Genomic DNA, 9,623 nt, shown 5'->3' with positions numbered 1-9,623 from the left:
TTTAGCACAAGGAGTAATGTGTGTCATAGCTAATTAAGCTGTAGGCAATTCAGGCTGCAGACCAATTCTTTGCTCTGTGTTGGTAAGGCAGCACAGCAAACCTTTACTGGGGGCGTGAAGTACTACTGTAGTATTGCAAATTTCAGCAAGTGTTACTGGGGAGGAGAAATGCAGTTCCATGGGGCGCAGTGGGCATTGTCCGTAGACATTGACATGCTGCAGCACGTCCATAGAAAAGCAACGAAGCTGCTGAAGAGTTGAGAGAGAGCAAGTCTTATGAGAGAGGCTGAGGGAGCTGGGCTTGTTTAGCCTGCAGGAAAGGAGGCTGAGGGAACACCTTATCATATTTTACAACTACCTGAAAGGAGGTGATAGTGAGGCGGGTGTTGGTCTCTTTACCCAAGTAACAAGCGATAGGACAAGAGGAAATGGCCTCAAGTTGCACCAGGAGCGGTTCAGATTGATTGGAAAAAAATTCTTCACCAAAGGATTGTCAGTCATTGGAACCCCACTGCCCAGGGAAGCGGTTGAGTCCTCATCCCTGGAGGTGTATAAAAGATGCGCAGATGTGGCACTTAGGGAACATGGTTTAGCTGTGGCCTTGGCAGTGTTTAGCTTAATGGTTGGACTCGATGATCTTAAAGGTGTTTTCCAACCCAAACAATTCCGTGGTCCTGCAGTAAAGCCAGTTTTGGGACAGGAACACAGTTGTTTTGACACCTTTGCTCCCAGAAAGCGCTGCAGAAGCCCTTTGCCAGCGCTGCGCTTTTTGTGCGGGGGGAGCGGGAGGGCCCGGAGCGGTGCGGGGGGAGCGGGAGGGCCCGGCGCGGTGCGGGGGGAGCGGGAGCGGCCGGAGCGGTGCGGGGGAGCGGGAGGGCCCGGCGCGGTGCGGGGGGGAGCGGGAGCGGCCGGAGCGGTGCGGGGGGGAGCGGGAGCGGCCGGAGCGGTGCGGGGGGGAGCGGGGAGCGGCCGGCGCGGTGCGGGGGGAGCGGGAGGGCCCAGAGCGGTGCGGGGGGAGCGGGAGCGGCCGGAGCGGTGCTGGGGGGAGCGGGAGGGCCCGGAGCGGTGCGGGGGGAGCGGGAGCGGCCCGGAGCGGTGCGGGGGGAGCGGGAGGGCCCGGAGCGGTGCTGGGGGAGCGGGAGCGGCCGGAGCGGTGCGGGGGGAGCGGGGAGCGGCCGGAGCGGTGCTGGGGGAGCGGGAGGGCCCGGAGCGGTGCGGGGGGGAGCGGGAGCGGCCGGAGCGGTGCGGGGGGGAGCGGGAGCGGCCGGAGCGGTGCGGGGGGAGCGGGAGGGCCCGGCGCGGTGCGGGGGGAGCGGGAGCGGCCGGAGCGGTTGCGGGGGGGAGCGGGAGGGCCCGGCGCGGTGCGGGGGGAGCGGGAGCGGCCGGAGCGGTTGCGGGGGGAGCGGGAGGGCCCGGCGCGGTGCGGGGGGAGCGGGAGGGCCCGGCGCGGTGCGGGGGGAGCGGGAGGGCCCGGAGCGGTGCGGGGGGAGCGGGAGGGCCCGGCGCGGTGCGGGGGGAGCGGGAGCGGCCGGAGCGGTGCGGGGGGAGCGGGAGGGCCCGGAGCGGTGCTGGGGGGAGCGGGAGCGGCCGGAGCGGTGCTGGGGGGAGCGGGAGGGCCCGGCGCGGTGCGGGGGGAGCGGGAGGGCCCGGCGCGGTGCGGGGGGGAGCGGGAGCGGCCGGAGCGGTGCGGGGGGGAGCGGGAGGGCCCGGCGCGGTGCGGGGGGGAGCGGGAGGGCCCGGCGCGGTGCGGGGGGGGAGCGGGAGCGGCCGGCGCGGTGGTGCGGGCCGGGGGCGGCGGGGGCCGGGCGGGGCGGGCCGGGGGCGGGCGCTATCCCTTCAGCACCACGGCCGCACGGGGGGTGCGCGCCGCCGGCCCCGCCGCCTCCAGCTCCCCGCTCCCCGCTGCCGCCATGAGGCTCGGCCCGGCCCGGCCCGGCCGCCACCCCCGGCCGCTGGGTCCCGGGCACGGACCTGCCGGCTCGGCCGCTGGCACAGCGGGATTATCTCGTTCTGCCGCGGTGCAGAGGAAACGAAAAGAAGAAACCGCCTTTCTTTCGCTTTACGTTTCATGTGGTTGAGTACTGGAGAACAAATTAACCTAGGAGGATTTTCCAAATGTAAGCTGGGAACAAGGCAAGGTTATTTTTGAAAATACAACAGTCCCAAACCAGCAAATCCTTTTCCTGCATGTTGTCTAAGACCTTTCATCGGCACTAAAAGAACACGGAGGAAAGGTGCTTTTCTTCAAGTTAACAGGAAATATTATCCAAAACCTTTTTTTAGTTAAACACTGATTGTGCTTTCTCCTCTTCTCAAACACTGTTTCTGTACACAGAATTATGCCAGAAGAAAACTAAGCAACCAGGCAATCTGCGGCACTGATTTGGCAATTTAGATAAAACCATATCTGGGTTAATAAAACCTAGAACTTCGTTTGCCTAAGACAGACATCCCTGCCATTCTCTTGAACTTTAGTAATTTCATTTTCAGCTGAGACTGTTTCATACTCCACTATTGCAGAATAATCTGCCTACCAACTCAATAAACTCAGCTCACTGCATGCTTCTGTGCTGCTTTAAGTTGGGTCTGGGGGAGGAAAACAGCTGTCTTTAGAATTGAGCAGATACCTGGGAATTCAGTAGCTTCCCATGACAGCAAAAAATATTCGGTAATTTATTTTCAGGTGAGACTTTTTCCATCAAAGACAGAGAATTTTAAGTTTCTGTTCAAGGTCAGGACCTCCATAGTATCCCAGTTTTCTGTGTTATACATTTAAAACATTCATAGCTGGCCAGAAGAAACATTGAAAAGAAATGCTTCTGCTTCTATTGAGAGAGGAAATTTCTAAACACTGGTGGTAAAGTTTACTTAAAGGACTGGACTTGTCTTCCTCCAATAGAGTTCACCATTTGCATTTGGCAACTTTCATGCCTTTGTGCTGAACAAAGTAAAGAATTGTGCAGAGCAGATTAAAAAAAAATCTGCATCAAGAAGGGCTGCGAAACAGGAGTAGGAAAATATTCTTGTCAGACAAACCACTCTCACATCATGTATGCATACAAGCTAAATATTTCAGATAGAGCCATCACATCTTCCTGCACATTGCAAAGAACAATTTTTAAGATCTATAATGTGAGATACTGCAGAGCATGGACTGCACCAGTGTTGTGTATTCTGTAAATTGCAGTGGCTTTCAAAAGCGTGTGAAATAATTTTATCTGCAGTCACTGGATTGTATGTTTTTTATTTTGTGTTTCAAAATATAAGAATAATGTAACACTTTGTTGGCTTAGTGGTGGAAATTGATTTGGGTTATCAAGTGAAGTCTGGTAAAAGTCCAAGATGCCTTTCCTGAATGCTCGGTCCTTACGTTTGAACCAGAAACACTATCTTATTAACCAGGTGTCAATCACAGTCCATGTGCTTGGTTCCAGCCACTAAAAATTGTAAACAGGTACAGTTTAGATTGCCAAGTCTACCTGTCCTTCCCTAGCATCTATTACTTGTTCTGCTTTCCACTGCCCTGGAGTTTTCTTAAGTGCTTCATCCTTCGACTCAAATGAGGAATGCTACTGTATGACTTCTTGAAAGATTGTTTTGCAAAGCTCAGTGATCCCGTGCAGCTCTGGCAGCACAGCAAGAACTGAATTGCCAGCAGAGGGGGGGAGTCAGAGAGACACTGTGATTTGATCTAACATTCACTGAAGTCAGTGGAAGTATTCTCACTGATTATGTCAATAAAAAACAGGGAAAACCCACTAGAGACGTTTGTGTAATATTTTCTCCAATTCACGTTTTTTTTAAGTCCTACCCATGACATCAGTTTTCCTTGCTGTTTATAGTAAAGAGTGCTCTTCACTTTTTCTGTGCAATAAAAAAAAAAAATAATTAAAAAAAAAAAAGCTCTGGAAAATGCAAGGCCACATATGGGTCTCATGAATAATGATAAAGATGAAAAAAATCCTCCTTGACCAGAGTGAAAAGGCACTGAGCAGCTTTAACAGAGAATGCCGTATGCCAACCCCTCATGCCCCTAATAAATCTGCATTTGATTGTGCGCTCTAAGTCCTTAAGCACATTGTAGAAATGGGGTAAATCCTCTTTTGGAATTTAGTGACTTAAAAAAATGAAAAGCAACATAATTCCATTTATTTTAACATCATCAGACTCTGAAAAAGAAGGCTTGATCATATAATGGGGTAGTGTTATTGTTATTTCTATGATTACCACTCTGTTTTAACACTTGACACTGCACATTGCTGCTAGCCAATTCAGTCTTTTGCTGTGGAGTTACACAGACGAGAAGCATGTTAAGAGATGGAGTGAGGCACAAAAAGCTGTTTGCTTCAGACTTTTTTCTCCAAGAAAGTCTAATTTATCTATAGTCCAAATAATGCCACTGAGCCTGGATGGGGCAGTGGTGCTGGAAAATGTTGCTTTTATGCTTTCTGTTCATGTGCCGCTGAAGTCTGATAAGGTGGTATCCCACATATCCTATCCTTTAGTATCAACAGAATGTTTTTGGAATTGGGTCCTAGCACTAAAATAAAACCCAGCAAATCAACCAACCAAGCAAAAAAACCCAAACAAACAAAAAAAACCCAACTGAAAAAAAACCACCCCCAACCTAAAAACTAACCAACCAGTGAACCAAAACCCCTACAGAGCTCAAAGTCCTGTTGAGGTAGGATTCTTACTGTTGGAGCTTGAGGGATTTTAACACAGGCAATATAGAATGTAGCAAGTTCTCATTTCCCACCTTCTCTGGAACAACTCTCAAGTACGTTCCTTATCCACTTTTTCCTTAACTACTCCAGTTCTGAAGCTGAGTTGAGGCAGCCCTATTGGCCTAACCAATTATCCAGGGGAAATCAAATGGAGATGTCTCCTGGTTCTTTTCTGATGTGTTTTTGCTTTCACCAACAGGCATAGTGTCCTTTAAGTCCTATGAGAATTCCAGTTCTCACTGGTCCATTGGCTCCTTGGCTCTTTGTCAAGCCCTTCATCTTCAAAGCACTCCATCTCCTTTTGATGCCAGCGTCTTTATTTGCATTTCGTAGCACCCAGAACAAGCTCAGCAAATATGTTTACAGTCTGACATATGCTTTGTAGAATTGCCAGGTTGGAAAAAAAAAAAAGGGTTCAGGAAATGGAGATATCCATGGACCCTTAACAAACATTACATTCTTGACAAAAAACAAGGCAAATGCATCCTCCACTGACCTAGGTCACCTTTGAACAGACACAAGGTTCTTTCTCAACTTGCCAATTCTCCTATTCTATTAGAGGACAAATTTGTGTTTTGGTGTGTTTTCTTTTCTTGTTTATCTATTGATCATTGAATAAATTGCAAATTCTGAATTTGGCCATCGTAGAAACAGGTTCAAAGCTTCACAATTGACTTCTCACTTACTTCATAACCAAGGTGCCAGTCTCCTGAAATTCATACAGCTCCTCATTTACTTCTTCTTTCTTATGATTCAGATTTTCAGTTGGGCCTGGATTCTGACATCCTTCCAATACATACTAATTTGTTACTCCAATACTCCCATTCATTTCAGTATTCTTCAGTGGGAGTATAATGACAGAATCTAGCTATATGTGATAGATGTTTTGGAAATATCCTTTAGCCACATTATCGTCCCTGTATTATCCCTTGCTTACGGTGCCAATGACCTTTAGGGCTAAATAAAAAGCTGGATCTGATCAAAACACTGAATAACACAGTCTTTTTCCTAATCTAATAGGCTTTCAAGAATCAGAGATCTGTGAACCACTCCCAAACACCTATTTATAGTTTGTTTTCAGGAACTATGAAGATGATGTGTCTTCACAGCACTTAGTGATCATGCCACTTCCACATTTCATAATGCACCTACAAACCTTTGCCCACAGATCCCTAAGTATTTACAGGCCAAATACTCTGATTGCCAATACAGCTCAAAAATAATGTAAAGAACTGTTTTACTCTGAAGGCAGCACATACCATGGGCAAATGCTGCTCGCATAAAAATAAAAATGCAAACAGTGTAGGTGCAGTGCATTCGGAAATCTCCTCTCCAGCAGCACTCAATAGTTTTGGACATGCTCATCCTAACAAGGTAGCACACACGCAGAAGTGCAGAGAGGAGATTGCACCTGGTCTTCATAAAGAATGTGTTGGGGCTGAGGCATTGTCTGCCTAGAGAGAGATCACAGCTGACTTACAGGATTTACTCATGGAATAAAATGGTATTCTGAGCAGCTGGAAACAGGAAAAAATTTGTTCCTCTTTTACTTAAGTTCGCAAACCTCATTTCTATTAAAATGTTATTGTTTCTGAAAATGTGTAATGTTTTTCTAATATGTAATTATAAACCACAATGAACATCCAGTTTTTTAATGTCTTTAAGAACTTGTTTTAACTTCCACTCCGTATCTTCACTCAAATTTCCTTTGATGCATTACTTTGGCTAAAGTTTTGTTATAGCGTTTTCCATGTAAATTTATGTCATAGCAAATAAATATTTGAACAAGTGAATCCTTCACTCTGCAAACCAATTTTGAGTCACCACATAGCATACATAGGTATTTAACATTATTTTAAAGCAATTACTCACACCATATTGACATAGTAGGCAGAACAATTGTGAGACAAGTGTCCTAGTCATTTCTCTACTGTGTTGATGTGTGCCTACCTCACCAAGAAGATTTCTTCTAGAATTCCCAGCTTACCCAAGAGCAGAGAAAAAAATCAAGGGTGAAGGATGAATGCAAAACAAATGGTACAGCTGGTTTGTGTGAGCTTAGTGAAAGAAGTGATGTAAATTCAGAACTTCATAGTGCAGTCATGCCTCTTCACAGGGAGAATAAGAGGCAGACCTTCTCAGACTTGAGAAGTACAGAAAAAAGTTAGGAGAAAACCAATAGTTACGAAGAGAAGTCCATTGGTGTGAAGAAAAAAGTGATGGAAAGCAGTTTGTGTGTATTGGTGGGTATGTGAATGTCTGAACAAATTCATTGTGCATACTGTATATATATAGATGCTTTTTCGGCTTGTGCCAAATTAGGATGAAATTAGCGGGATGCGCCTAGCAATGTAGTTTAAAAAACACAATTAAACAATGCTTGCTATTGTAAGGGTGTTCTGTCCTAATCGAAATGCTAAACACAGAAATGTGCAACCACTTTCCCATGTATAGGTATGGAAACAATACAAAAGGTACTTTACCTTCACTTATGCCTCCATGAGGAAGTTATTTCAAGGGTCCTTTGTTTCTTGTGTGCTAGCAGCTGGGCAACTGTAAAGGAAAACAGGGGCTGGGTTAATAATAAAAAAAGGTACAAGCCGTAGACTCCAAAGACTCAAGTTAAATATTTACTCCAGTTTGTTCTTGTGAGCAAACTCAGAGGGTCTGCTTTGCTAAGCGCTGGCATCTTGAGAAGCAGGCGAGGGCCAATCTGCTGCTAGCCCAGCCGCTTCCCGGTCTGCCGCGCAGGCACCTGCAGCAGAAAGCTGAAGTCACCTGTGCACATCCAGGTTAGGATTCAAAAAAACAAGAAGCAGGAAATTCACCCATGTAAGAAAAGACCTTCACAATTCAAATGGTACTTCAAATATTTACACACGGGATCAGATTTGGAATTACCTGCTGATATACAACTTCAGAATAAACAGGATCAAGTTTATACTTACATTCTATTTTATTTATTCAGATTTTTTTTCTACAGAAAACCTTTTGTTTCTGTATTAGCATGAGGCTAAGGTAAAGACTTCCAGTGCACACAAGAAGTGCAATCTCCTTTTCTATCGGAGTCACAGAGCAGGCAGCATTACATGTCAGTACCTGCTAGGCAGATACCTGGGAAAAGGTGAAGCTGGAGTGCAGCCTTTGCCCTGAGTCAGAAGTTCTGCTGCTTTGGGACCCTTCAGAAAGTGTACTACCTCCTGCTTTTCACTTTCCACAACATTATGTTCAGGCTGTTCATTAAGGCATTTGAAGATTAATTTGTACACTTACAGATTAATTGAGGCCACCTGAATTTCTAGGTATGGTTCTATACTGTGCAAGGTCAGACCAGTATGCAATCCCTGCTCAGAAACCCTGTCCATTTCTGAACCTTAAATATGAAATGAACCTATAACAGAAAACAAAACCAACAGCAAACCTTAAGGACCATGCAGAGGAATGAGTTGGTGCATTCTCAACTTCTCCAGCTCATGCAGCCAGCCATCAACAGGAGAAGGTTATGCTAACTCTCATTAATCTTGGTTTTGCTGAATCAATCTCCCCTATATTGTATTTGGATACAAGAAGGCAAGCTCATTTCTTTTAATGATGGCTCTGTTCTCCAGAACTGTACTCCAGTAGCTGAGGTACCAGGCCACGACTCAGGAGAGATGAGTATAATTCCTAGCTTAACTGCTAAGCAGCTATACAACCTAGGGCAAAATGTCCTTTGTCTGGTCTCTTTGGACTGCGGGCTCTTCAAGGTAAGACCAGTCTCTGACTGGATATTTGTACAGCACCTAATACAATGGAAATCCAGGCTCACTTTGGTAGCTCTGTAATACAAATTAATAACAATAACTAGACTTGACTGCTTGACAAAAAGCAAATAGTTTGGAAAAAGCTGTCTTAAATCTTTCTATCCCACTTCCCCAGACCAAAAAAAATCTACAAATGTTATTTCTTTTGGCAGCTGAAACCTAATCCTACCTTGGTTAGCATAACAGAGAGAACAGGAAGTGCTGTGGAGGAATTTTTCATTCCCTGGGACGTCTTTGATCCCCCTCCCTTCCCTTTTCCTATCAGGTAATTTTCAAATCTTGATGTTTCCAGTTAGTCTACGTATCTTCTTGTTTTGTCTACTTCAGTCAAGCATTATTTAACTTCCATTTCATGGATGAAAAACCGGTCTGCGTTTAGACTTTGCTGTTGTGTAAGCCAGAACCTGAGAACTTCAGAATCCCAAAAGGGAATACAACTAAAATGCACAGCCCTTGCTGGTGGAAAACCAATCATTACTTTGCTTTAACACAGACAAGGTGCATTCATACATTACATAAATGCTAAACAAATCATTTAATCATTTTCTGTTGCAGCCACCACTTCTTGTCACTTAGAGTTAGTGCCTCGGTTCAACTTTCCAACATATGGAGGAAATTTTTTCACCGTTATACATCTTGATTTATGCTCATCTAAAATGTGCAAAGCTCAAAACAAATTAATGTCTGTTTAATATTTGGGGTTCTAAAGGAATGTGTTGACCCTTATTTCAGTTCCACATGGAATGCAAGACTGCATCTCATGTGGGCAAGCTTTTGACAATAAAACAAGTAATAATTAAAATATGCATGACTCTCAAAGGCCTTAATTACCACACACTGCTTAGTGCAGCCTCATACTTGTAGCAAAGACAAGTCTGTAGCACTACAAAGCAGGAGATGACAACACACGCAAGATAAAAATGAAAACAAGATCGTCCTGGAGTAGATAATACAACGTCCCCTTTGCCTGCAGATGAATGTTCCTGTCACACAAGCTGGAGTTTCAGTAGCATGTGCGAAGCACACCACTTGGAACTGAAGCAGCTGCATATATACTGGCTTTTTTGCCTCAGCTCTTCTTGCTTTGAACCAA

At 45.9% G+C, this 9,623-nt stretch overlaps 1 protein-coding gene across 3 annotated transcripts in view; it reads right to left on the bottom strand.

The window, feature by feature from the left end:
• KCNJ16 (potassium inwardly rectifying channel subfamily J member 16) overlaps positions 1-7,531 on the bottom strand; it is a 36,418-nt gene extending 28,887 nt beyond the window's left edge. For all 3 annotated transcript variants that reach the window (XM_027815966.2, XM_027815965.2, XM_027815968.2), the window contains exons 1-2: positions 7,362-7,531; positions 7,211-7,280 (exon numbers count right to left, since the gene is read on the bottom strand). The gene's annotated coding sequence lies outside the window, so the exon portion shown is untranslated. The remainder of the gene's footprint in view (positions 1-7,210; positions 7,281-7,361) is intronic.
• Positions 7,532-9,623: the final 2,092 nt, after the last annotated feature.

Source organism: Falco cherrug, chromosome 1 (assembly GCF_023634085.1).
Source record: "Falco cherrug isolate bFalChe1 chromosome 1, bFalChe1.pri, whole genome shotgun sequence".
Classification (NCBI taxonomy): Eukaryota; Metazoa; Chordata; class Aves; order Falconiformes; family Falconidae; genus Falco; species Falco cherrug.
Note: the sequence above shows the minus strand (reverse complement) of the source record. Positions and strands in the feature narration are given on the sequence as shown.